This window comes from Neomonachus schauinslandi, chromosome 8, assembly GCF_002201575.2.
Source record: "Neomonachus schauinslandi chromosome 8, ASM220157v2, whole genome shotgun sequence".
Lineage (NCBI taxonomy): Eukaryota > Metazoa > Chordata > Mammalia > Carnivora > Phocidae > Neomonachus > Neomonachus schauinslandi.
In genome coordinates this window covers 30,653,656-30,666,846 of record NC_058410.1, presented here as the reverse complement: position 1 = coordinate 30,666,846, position 13,191 = coordinate 30,653,656, and positions in this window count along the sequence as shown.

The window sequence follows — 13,191 nt, the reverse complement described above, 5'->3', positions numbered from 1 at the left end:
AATTAAAAATGTTTAAATGACTTTGCTGGAGGTAAAAAAGAAAAATGAAGAAAACAACAGCTTTTTTAAAAATTGAATTTGACTAGATTACAATTATAACTTGTGCTCACTCAGAAAGATGTCCTGAGGTCTACAAATTTCAGGACAATTAGTACTGTTTTAATAAAGATGAGAAAAATGGGTCTCCCAGGAGGACATAAAGTGGGGTCTTTGATTTTCCATTTCATTCACCCTATTATTAACGTAGGTAACCAACCACCAGAAATCAGCCATCATTCTCAGTGTTGACCACCAAACATGATCCCCCTCACAAAATGTGCCACATTTGAGATTTATGGAGAAAATGGATTCATAGTATGATTGAAATTTTATAAGATGCCAGGGGGCCTCTTTTGAATTCCATTTTGTATAATAAACAATATGGAATATTCTATTATGCTTATTTATTTTTTATTTATTTTCATTTATTCAAGCTTCTAAGAGCCCAAGATGAAACAGAAACTTAAAAGCCTGATAGATGGTTACCCAAATATAAATGGCTGACCTGTTCTCAGTTTATCTATACTTCACTTATTAGAATGTACCTCTATCATTCATTCATTCATTCATCCATTCATTTCTTCAGAAAAATACTTGTAAATCACTTTTCTTTCTTTTTTTTTTTTTGACAAGTACATCTTGCGCTAGATGCTAAGAATACAAAGGGGAATAAGTTATAGTTCCTGCTTTTAAGGGGCTCTAATACAAATGGGATATGTAGACATGAAAACAATGAACACAACTCCAACAGCCAAGTGCTATAGCAGAGATACGAAAAGATGTGGTTTCAGAGAACATGATGAGAATGCTTTGTGACCTCACTTCATCTCAAATTAATTAAAATAATAATTTCAGGACTGAAATTGTATGGGTACTGCTTATCAACAAAGAAGATACAAAGAGGGAGAGGGAAAAAGCAAACTAATTTTCAAAGGACTTTACTCCATCATCCAACACAAAGTTCTGGGAATCTTTAGGCTTTGAACTTGAGTTAGTGATATGATTTTGGTTTGCAACACATCAGTTCCCAAAGGCTCTGGCAGAGGATTCCAAGAAGACAAAACAGAAACAAACATAAAACATGGGAGATGTGGAACCTTGGCCCCACAAATTCCTTCCATATCTGCATTTCTCAGCTTCTCTTTCAGTTCCTGATCCACGTTGGTTTAGATCTCAACCCCCTTTGTTTTTCTGTATTTGGATTTTATAACCCGGTCCTGTCCTGGACAATCTCCGTCAGTGCTAGCTAAACCCCCAGGATACTGCGTCTGATAATTACCTCTAGGATCTCTACTCCAATTGCACTCTAACGCCAAGAGCAGGCCTGGGGAAGCTGCTGGCCAGACTCCACTGGTCTTTTATCACTTGTGGAAGAACAGGGGACACACTAAGTTATGACAGTGTCACCATCTCCTCTCTCTAGGCCACCAGATTGAATTATAGTCAGAGTTTACCTTTGGCATTAATACACCTTTTCCAGTGCATTTCTCTGTCTACATTTTGTATGTGCTCATCTGTTACAAGTGTCCACTGTCCTCAGGATGCTTCCTTGCTCCCTGCTTCACCCACTTAATCATTCTTTCCAACCAGCATTTTCTGAACAGTGCCCAATGTTCCAGAGCTTTTCAGCTTCCTTCTCTATTTTTTAGAGCTTTATTTATTTAAGTAATCTCTACACCCAACATAAGGCTCAAACCCACGATCCTGAGATCAAGGTTCACATGCTCCATGGACTGAGCCAGCCAAGTGCCCACAATTTTTTACCCCATACAAATAAATGCCTCATGCTCCCAAAAGTCATCTTCTGCTGAGAAAGCCTAGCTCATCTATAAGAAAATAATTCTCAAGTACATTTGAGACAACTTCGAAGATTCCCAGAAATTTGGGAGAAGAATTTGAGTGACTGAAATTCCCAAAGAGCAAGAGGAAACTGATCCTATGCTTATCTGCAAGCCTAAGGAGTGAGATAAAAATAAAGAGGTTCTTTCAGTGGGTTCACAAGAATACCTCACCAGGTACTTCCCCAGACGTACCCCAATTATTATTAAAATTGATTCAGTCAAAGGAGAAAACTGCATAAACTTATTTTTCCTCCTCTTCAGTAATACCATAGCTTGTTTTTTTTTAAAGATTTTATTTATTTGACAGAGAGAGACACAGCGAGAGAGGGAACACGAGCAGGGGGAGTAGGAGAGGGAGAAGCAGGCTTCCCGCCGAGCAGGGAGCCCGATGTGGGACTCGATCCCAGGACCCTGGGATCATGACCTGAGCCGAAGGCAGACGCTTAACGACTGAGCCACCCAGGCGCCCCCAGTAATACCATAGTTTTAAAAAATCTTCCAACTGGCAATACTTCGAGTGAACACCAGAGGGCGATCCATTTTAACTGTTCAGAATCCCTTTAAAAGCCCGACTCTCAAGAGTACCAAATCTCACAGATGGGTTCATCTAAGACCTAGTTCAACGGAATAAAGTTAGGAGCATGCCTTGTAGAGAAACTGAGGTGTAATCCATTATCCTTCAACGTGATTATATCTTTTTACAATGAATTTGTACAAACTGCACAAATATGAGGATTATTCCAAGTCAAAAAGGGGCCAGTACAAACACAACATCCTGAAGAGCTTTTAAAGCTTTAGAAAACAGCGGTTTGTTTCATGCCGTTGTAGCTCCCTGCTGGGAAGAGGCTTCTTTTCTGCAACTTCCCCCTTGACAAGTGTGGTATGGTTACAGAGATCTAGGAGAAGCAATAATTCTCAGGGAAAGAAATTACAGGAAGCATGTATGTTGCCACATAAAAACAAGTGTACAAAGGCGCCTGGGTGGCTCAGTCATTAAACGTCTGCCTTCAGCTCAGGTCATGATTCCAGGGTCCTGGGATCCAGCCCCGCACTGGGCTCCCTGCTCCGCGGGAAGCCTGCTTCTCCCTCTCCCACTCCCCCTGCTTGTGTTCCCTCTCTCGCGGTGTCTCTCTCTCTGTCAAATAAATAAATAAAATCTTAAAAAAAAAGTGTACATACACATATACCTACCTGCATATATATGTACTTATGTATATGTGTACATGTGTCTATTTTTTACACATTATGAGCCCCTCAAAAACTATGATCACGCTCTCAAATATTAATGTTATAGGTACTATTTCATCATTCCTTGGCTACTGATTTATAGCAGTTGTGCTGGGAAGTGGGAATGAGTTTTGGTGACTGAAGGCTTAGCCCCTTCTTGTTGCACCTGCAGGGTGTGTCACTCGTGGATTGTGGGGCACTGGCTATCCCGAGGAAGGTGCCTCGGAGACCCTCTCCTTTCAGGTGGCAATCTCAGCTTTCCCTTCAGCTAAGACCTGACCAGATCCACCTAGCTCCAGCACACCTGGTTTACAGATGCCTCATATAAATGAAATTTTGTCAAAAAGTACCAGAAATCGAGTTTTTGAAAGTGAACACTCAGTTAGTTAATGAAAATATACATTTCCCCCTAATATCTCAACAGTGATAAAAAAAAAAAACAACCAAACTGATTGGCTTAGTGGAGTATTATTTATTTATTTATTTTCAAACCTAGACTTCTTTTAATCTCCTCACAGAAGGTTCCACCCTGAATTCCTTAAAACCTCTCTGAAAGATAGTTAAGACTGTTATCTTCCTCACCAGATGCCACGTTTTATTTTCTGTGAAGTTACTATTCAGAAATTATTCTGTGACTCGTCATATAATAACGGTCAAGGGGACGTGCAAAATACAATTGACTCAACATATACAAGTAGTTGAAGGGACTTGAACTTGTAAATAAAGTCCTGTTAATCCCCAAAACATTTTAAGTAATTTTAAAGTATTTTAAAAATTCAGAAAATAACTTATTAAATTCAAATAGCCGGTGATTCCAAGTTATTACTAATGTTAGCAAAATCACTGGAAGTTCAACTAAATTAAATCTACAAAAAATTCTGGGGCTGGGAATACTGTATTCATAATCTCTACAGATGCCAAGGCACGGGTATTATACCTAGAGATAATCACATCAATATTCAGGTGTACATCAGATACACTGTGAGTTAGGCTCTAAATCACCTCAATAAAGTAATGAAATAAATTCTTTGGTTTCCCAGTGCATACTGAAGTCATGTTTATGCTATACCATAGTCTACTAAGTGTGCGATAAAAAATATGTCTAAAAATGTGCATACTTAAGTAAAAAATACTTTATGGCTAAAGAAAGGCTGGCCTAATATGAGCTTTTAGTGAGTTACAGTCTTTTTGCTGGTGGAGGGTTTTACCTCAGTGCTGATGGTTGCTGAAGGTTGGGGTGGCTGTGGCAATTTTTTAAAATAAGACAACAATAAAGTTGGTCACATTGTTCAACTCATGCTTTCATAAACAAATTCTCTGTAGCATGTGATGCTGTTTGATAACATTGTATCCACAGTAGAAGTTCTTTCAAAATTGGAGTCAGTCCTCTCAAACCCTGCCGCTGCTTTATCATCTAAGTTTATATAATATTCTAAATTCTTAGTTGTCACTTCAACAGTCTTCACAGTATCTTCACCAGGAGTAGATTCCATCTCAAGAAACCACCTTTTTTGCTCATCCATAAGCAGCAGCTCCTCATCCGTTCAAGACTGATCATGAGATGGCAGCAGTTCGGTCCCATCTTCAGGCTCCATTGCTAATTCTAGTTCTCCTGCTGTGCCTACCACGTCTGCAGTTACTTCCTCCACTGCAGTCCTGAACGCTCACAGTCACCCATAAGGGGTGGAATCAGCTTCTTCCAAACTCCTGTTCATGTGGATATTTTGGCCTCTTTCCACGAATCACAAATATTCTTAATGGCATCTAGAATGGTGAATCCTTTCTGGAAGATTTTTGATGTATTTTTCCCAGATCCATTAGAGGAATCGCTGTCTATGGAAGCTCTAGCCTTATGAAATGTATTTCTTAAATAATAAGACTTGGAGGGGCGCCTGGGTGGCTCAGTCGTTAAGCGTCTGCCTTCGGCTCAGGTCGTGATCCCAGGGTCCTGGGATCGAGCCCCGCATCGGGCTCCCTGCTCTGTGGGAAGCCTGCTTCTCCCTCTCCCACTCCCCCTGCTTGTGTTCCCTCTCTCGCTGTGTCTCTCTCTTCAAATAAATAAATAAAATCTTTAAAAAAAAAAAATAATAATAATAATAAGACTTGGAAGTTGAAATGACACCTTGATCCATGGGCTGCAGAATGGCTGTTGTGTTAGCAGGCAGGAAAACAACATTAGTCTCATTGCACATCTCCATCAGAGCTCTTGGGTGACCAGGTGCATTGTCAGTGAGCAGTCATATTTTGAAAGGAACGTTTTTTCCAATTTTCTTTTTCTGAGCAGTAGGTCTCAATGGTAGGCCTAAAATACTCAGTGAATCATGTTATTAACAGCTGTGCTGTCATCCAGACTTTGTAGTTCCATGTATAAAGCATGGACAGAGTAGAGTTAGCATCATTCTTAAGGGCCCTAGGATTTTCCAAATGGTAAGTGAACATTGGCTTCAACGGCAAGTCCCCAGCTGCCTTAGCCCCTAACTAGAGAGCCAGCCTGTCTTTTGAAAACCAGGCAGGGACTTCTCTCTAGCTGTGAAAGTGCTAGATGACATCTTCTTCCAACAGACGCCTGTTTAATCTACACTGAAAATCTGCTGTCTAGCGTAGCCAACTTCATGAATGATCTGAGCCGGATCTTCTGGAGAACTTGCTGCAGCTTCTACATCAGCACCTGCTGCTTCACCCTGCACTTTTCTGTTATGGAGACGGCTTCTTCCCTTAAGCCTCATGAACCAACCTCTGCTGGCTTCAGACACTTCTTCCACAGCTTCCTCACCTCTTTCAGCCTTTGTAGAATTGAAGAAACTTAGGGCCTTGCCCTGGATTAGGCTTTGGCTGAAGGGAATGTTGTGGCTGGTTTGATCTTCTATCCAGAATCCTCAACTTTCTATCACTTTCTTATCGCCAGTGTGTTCACTGGACTAACACTTTCAAATTCCTTCAAGAATATTTCTTTTGTGGGGATGCCTGAGTGGCTCCCTTGGTTAAGCATCTACCTTTGGTTCAGGTCTTGATCCAGGGTCCTGGGATCAAGCCCTGCGTCAGGCTCCCTGCCCAGCGGGAAGCCTGCTTCTCCCTCTCCCTCTGCCTGCCACTTCCCCTGCTTGTGCTCTCTCTCTCTCTCTCACAAATAAATAAATAAAATCTTTAAAAAAAAAAAGGAACTTTCCCTTTGCATTCACAACTTGGCTAACTGGAGCAAGAGGTAGCTTTCAGCCTATCTTGGCTTTTGACATGCCTTCCTCACTAAACTTAATTACTTCTAGCTTTTGATTTAAAGTGAGATGTGTGACTCTTCCTTTCACTTGAACATTTAGTGGCTATGGTAGGGCTATTAATTGACTTAATTTCAATATTGTTGTGTCTCAGGGAATAGGGGGGCCTGAGGAGAGAGATTCGGGAATAGCCAGTTGGTGAAGCAGTCAGACACACAATTTCTATCGATCACGTTTGCTGCTCTATGTGGGCGCAGTTCATGGTGCCCCACAACAATAGTAACATTGATGATCAGTGATCACAGGTTACCATAACAAATATAATAATAACGAATGACTTTGAAAAATTGCGAGAATCACCAAAATGTGACACAGAGACACAAAGTGAGCAAATGATCTTGGAAAAATGGCTTCAATAGACTTCCTTGGTAACAGGGTTGCCACAGACCTTCAACTTGTAAAAAAAAAAAGCAAAAAAAAAAAAAAAACACCTCAATACAGTGAAGCATAATAAAATGGGGTATGCCTATATAATACCCTGTAAGCTAAATAAATAAAAATTGCAGCTTCAAAAAAACTGCATTTGGGGTGTTATGGTAGAGACTATATTTTAATGTATCAGAAAGTTTTGATAAGAAAGTTTTGATACTTGCCTAATTTCTATCCCAGGGTATATTTCTTGCTTATCATCCAGTTTCCCTGAACCTCATTTTCTAAATCTGAACCAACAATTAGAAAAAGCAAATATTATTAAATAACAAACATGAAAATATATTCAACTTCATTACCAGAGAAATGTAAATTACTACATATTATGTAGAAAAAATTCAAAATATTGAAGTATTTTTAAATCAATGAAATACCCAGTTTTAGTAAGAATGTGATGAATCCAGTATATTCATATATTGCTACTTTAGTAAATGTTAAGGTGGTAATTTTGAAAAGCAATTTTGCATTATAGTTCAAAAGGCAATTTATTCATTCAAAAAATTAAAAAAAAAAATAAGTACTAAGTACCTCCAATACACTGGTGCAGGGGCTGGCTGGAAATCAATGGAAGCCTACAGTCACACACTAGATTTGTCCTCAGGTTGCTTGCTGTCTGGTATTATTTTTAAATTGAAAGGAAACATTGTATGCACATGCATATTCTCTAAACATAATCTAAATGCCCAAGAACTGAAAAGTGAATAGTAAATTTTAGCTTATCAATATCTTGTGAAACTATATAACCATGAAAATGAGAATTATGAATAAAACAATTAGAAACACACCTTGGCATAATATTGTGAATAAAAAATAAGAATTGATAATATGCAATGCATATAAAAACAAATATGTATGGATAAAGTCTAGAAGGGAACATTAGAATGAGAGAATTAGATGAATTCAGTATTTTATATTGTATTCCCCATTATTTTTATCACAATGCTTTTATATAGGAATTTGAAAGCATTAATAACTGAGAAAAATGATATCTTGACATCATGGAACTTGCTATACCTGTCTCACATGACTCTTCTAAAAATCTCATGTTTCCCAAACTACATTTCATGAGAGTTCTGTGTAGTTTTCAAAAATTTATATTTTATCAGTGAGGTCATATGATACATATCTTTCTCTGATTGACTTATTTCGCTCAGCATAATACCCGATATGAGGAATTCTTAATCTCAGGAAACAAACTGAGGGTTGCTGGAGTGGTGGGGGGTGGGAAGGATGGGGCGGCTGGGTGATAGACATTGGGGAGGGTATGTACTATGGTGAGCGCTGTGAATTGTGCAAGACTGTTGAATCACAGACCTGTACTTCTGAAACAAATAATACATTATATGTTAAAAAAAAAAAAGAAGAAGATAGCAGGAGGGGAAGAATGCGGGGGGGGGAAATTGGAGGGGGAGACGAACCATGAGAGACTATGGACTCTGAGAAACAAACTGAGGGTTCTAGAGGGGAGGGGGTGGGGGGATGGGTTAGCCTAGTGGTGGGTATTAAAGAGGGCACGTTCTGCATGGAGCACTGGGTGTTATGCACAAACAATGGATCATGGAACACTACATCAAAAACTAATGATGTAGTGTATGGTGATTAACATAACATAATAATAAACAAAATTACATTTTAATTATTTTTGGAAATGATTTAATCTATGAGATCTTTTTTTTTTGCTACTTATGTTAATCTAAACATACTTTATATCTCATATTTTTCTATTATGACTTTACCTAATATTCTGGGGTAAGATGAGTTTGAAAATGCCAAGTTAATAGATGTGAAAATGCCAAGTTAATAGATGTAAAAATACTTGGCACCTGTAATAAACTTTGTAAATACAGGATTTTATTACCATAATGCAGAGTTCCTTGAATTATCTTTTTTTTTCCCTTTGTTTACACTGAGCAAATTGGTTTAATAAGATTTTTAACGTGGAAAAATCTTTCTTCTGTTCCTCCTCTTAATGAGTAAGAAAGATTGACTTCCCCAAAGGAATGTGAAGACGCAGTTGGCTTACTGTGTTTAAAGCAGATTTAAGTAATAACTGATAAAGGAAGCCTTGCATCATGAGAAGAGTAAGCAGTGGGAGATGGTGCCGCAGGATGATCCACACACATCATGTGTAGTACAACATTGCCTGAACCCAGACACACAGGAAAGCCGTTTGGAGACCGTTCTGCAAAGACAGAACATCTGAAATTAGAAGGCCGTGTGCAAGAGGAGGTTGTGCGCGAGCTACACACCCCCATCGTCGGCATTTGAGAAGGGGGGATGGGCGTTTTAGTTCAAGAGATGATAAAAGTTTTGTTTTCTATATTCTGTTTGTTTGTTTTGCTACCTCTTTTTCTCTGAGAATGACAGTAACCAATTTAGGGTGTAAATTACCAAGGAAGTGGCGGGCTGTGTCCCATGAGGCAGTGGGGCTGGTGGGGAGAGGAGCCCCCCGCACAGCACTAAAAACGAGAGGCATGCAGCCTGAGACATACACCTGGAAGAGGCAAAAGGAGAACCGAGAATGCAGGAGGCAACTGGATTCCTTCTTTCCGATCATACTTTTTTTTATTATTATCTTCAGTTAACTACTGTACACTGTACACTGTTCAGTGATTCATTAGTTAAGTGGAACACCCAGCACCCATCACAGCATGCCGGTCATTCTTTTTATGTCTTGTCCTTGTCTGATTGGGGCAGCTGGACCCACCGTGTAACGTGGAAGAGAAGTAGGCAATTTTGCCTCAATGGGAACTTAAAGTGGACACTTTAAATATGTTACCAAGTTATGTGATGTTTGCTAAGTTTTTTGTATTCTTTTATCATATGGAAGTGGCCTTCCACTCCTTTTTACTGAGAGTTTTGGTAATGAATGAAGTTTGGGTTATACCAGGAGCTTTTCTTGCCTCTGAGATCATTGTATGATACTTTATCTTTTTAATCTGTTAATATGTAAATTATTTTCATTTTTTCCTGAAATACATTGTGTGATATTTCAGGCATACAAACAAATATAAAAATGTGTGGCCACCACCTAGCATAAGAATACAAATCTGACATTAGAATTGAAGCCCTCACGTTCTGCATGGAGCATTGGGTGTTATATGCAAACAATGAATCATGGACCACTACACCAAAAACTAATGACGTAATGTATGGTGATTAACATAACAATAAAAAATTTTAAAAAAAAGAATTAAAGCCCTCATATACCTCTACTTGATTGAATTTTCCTGTTTCTCAATGATAATTGCTACCTTCATTTTGAGGTTTATCATTTCCAACCATTTCCTCACACTTTTACTAATTAGAATATATACACCTACATGATACAGGTTTCGCATGTTTTTACACTTTATAGAAGTAGAGCCATGCTGGATGTATTCCTCTGCAACTCATGATTTTCACTCAACATTATATTTTTGAAGTTCATTCATTCATTTATTCACTCATTCATTCATTTTCACTGCTATATAGTAAACCATTAAATACTTAACTCACAATTTTTACTCATTCTTATGTTGTTCATAAGATCTTCCTTTTTCCCTTTTTCTTTTAATACAAATATCACTGTCTTGAAATTTGTATTTTCTTTATGTACACGAGTCAGAGTTTTTCTGAGAATATAGGTACACATGGAGTTTCTGAGTCCTAAGGTACATGTATTTTGTCAAATCTCTACCAAATAGTTTTAACGGTTGTTCTACATATTCCCTGACAATGAGTATCAAGGTGTTTTTCTCAATCCAATGACTATGCAATTGCACATCTTGTTGACTTTTTTTTATGTATCCCAATTTCCCAGCGAGTATCTTTTCACTGTTTTTTAGCCATTTACTGCCTTTTTCCTTCAATATACCTGGTCATATTTATGTTATCTAACATAAATAGACATATTTCACTTGTCTATCAGATTGTCCTTTGTTGGTTGATTTTTAAGAGTTACTATGTGTTTTGTTTACAAATCCTTTGTTGTATACATGCATTAAAAATATCTTTTTTTTGTGGCTTGCATTTTTTCTCTATGTACAGGGTCTGGTATAATACAGAAAATTTAAGTTTTGATACAATTAATTTTACCTTTTTGTTACAATTTGTGCTTATTGTGTTTTGTTTAGGAAAACATTTACATCCTATAATTGTAAACACATTCCCATGTATTTTCTTTGAAAGTTTCATTTTTTTCTTTTTACATTAGATCTTTGATACACCTGCAATTATGTGTGTGTGTGAGAGAGAAAGAGAGGGAAAGAGAAAGAGAGAGAAAGAGAGAGGTCATTTTAGTTTCTTTTCCTTCTGCAACATTTATGTCAGCACAGTTTCTGGAAGAGTCCTCCCTTACCGACTCATATGCAAGGCTAGCTCACCAGAGCTTGAGAGTGTCCATATTTCTTATTTTAGTCATTCCAACAGATGTGTAATGTTATTTCATTGTGTTTTAAATTGTATTTCCCTAATGGTTAATGATGTATAAAACATATTTTCATGTGCCCACTGCCATTTTAATAGCCTCTTTAATAAAGTATCATTCATGTCTTTGCTGACTGTTCAATTGGTTTATTTAATTTCTTTTTTTTAATTTTGAGAGTTTTTTAATATACTAGTTAAAGTCATTTGTAGATTTGTGATTTTCAAATAATAAAATACTTGACATAAATCCAAATAAATGATAGATATAAATCCAAATATATTAATATTGCATTAAATAAGAATAGATGTTATCTCTATAAACACTCTCCATTTAATAGATATGGCAGGAAATCAATAAAGAAAATCAATGAAGTAAAAATTGTTTCCTTCAAAAGATCAAGCAGATTGATAAACATCTCACTAAACTGACAAGGGAAAAAAAGAGAAAACACAAATTTCCCACACCCACAGTGAAAGAGGATGTGTCCCTACAGACACTGTGGTTAATAAAAGGATAAAAAGGTATGTTACCAACAACCCTATGTACTGTTAAAATAAAATAAAATGGAAACCAGGCTTGAAAATCCCCCAAGCAGACAAAACCACTTAAGCCATGTAAGCAAAACTGAATCTAGCTATTTCATGAACATAATAGCAATTTACCTTATTATTTCTTGTAATGTCTCTGATAATCATAAAAGAAACTTAAGTCGTCATCCTAAAATGATATAAGATAATCACTATTAAGCAATCCCCTGCCGTTGGGAAACCCCTATCATAATAACCAATCATTGTAAAGGTTAAAAACCTTCCTCATATTTCACTTTATAAGCCACCCTGTGTAATCATGCCTCTAAGCTTCATGTCAGTTTTGGGTTTGAAGTATCTCTGTTCACAAATTCTTTCTTTCTTTTAAAAAAAAAAGATTTTATTTATTTGACAGGGAAAGAGAGAGCACAAGCAGGGGGAGCAGCAGACTCCCCGCTGAGCAAGGAGCCTGATGTAGGGCTTGATCCCAGAGTCCTGGGATCATGACTTGAGCCGAAAGCAGATGCTTAACTGTCTGAGCCACCCAGGTGCCACTAAATGATTTATTTCTTGCTCAATAAATTATTCACATCAAAAGCAAAGCTCTCTGAATCTTCTTTTAACAATAATAAATTCAACAACTTAGAGAAAGGACACCAATTTCTTAGAAACTACCAAAACTCAACCCAGATAAAAACCACTTGAATAATCCTACTACTATGAAATTGAATTAATAGTCAAAACTTTCTGAAAAAGAAATCTTCTGATCTAGATGGTTTGACTGGTAGATTCATTTATGAAAAAAAATACATCATTTTTTCACAATCTCTTCCAGGATATATTACTTAGCTTCACTTTATACACAAATTAATGCATAATGAATCATACATCTATTTTTATCTTTTTTTTTTTTTAAGTAGGCTGCACACCCAGCATGGAGCCCAAGGCAGGGCTTGAACTCACAACCCTGAGATCAAGAGCTGAGCTGAGATCAAGCTGAGCTTAACCGACTGAGCCACCCAAGTGCCCCAATAAATCATAAATCTAAATATAAAACAAAAAACTATAAAACTTTAATTTTAGTCTTCATTTAGCCATTACTGGAAGTGCTTTCCTGAAAGTCACTTCTCTTTGAACCCATTTCTTTATTTATAAATTAGAAGACTAATATCTCTTAAATCAGTACCCAGAAAATTTTTGCAAATATCAAAACAACAAAAAAAGAATATGCACACTGTTATTATTATTCTACAATATTATTCCCTAATCTTTAATCAGATAATATCCATCAATCAGATATTAGTAAAGAAGATATTTCAGGCAGTGGTGAGTTCTCGAGAAATATCACAATTCAGAGAAAGCAAGCTGCCAGATCTAGATTACTAAATTAAGTTTAATGAATAACTCTATGTTTAGAGCAAATTGTTTTGAGCTTGTGTTTAATAAAA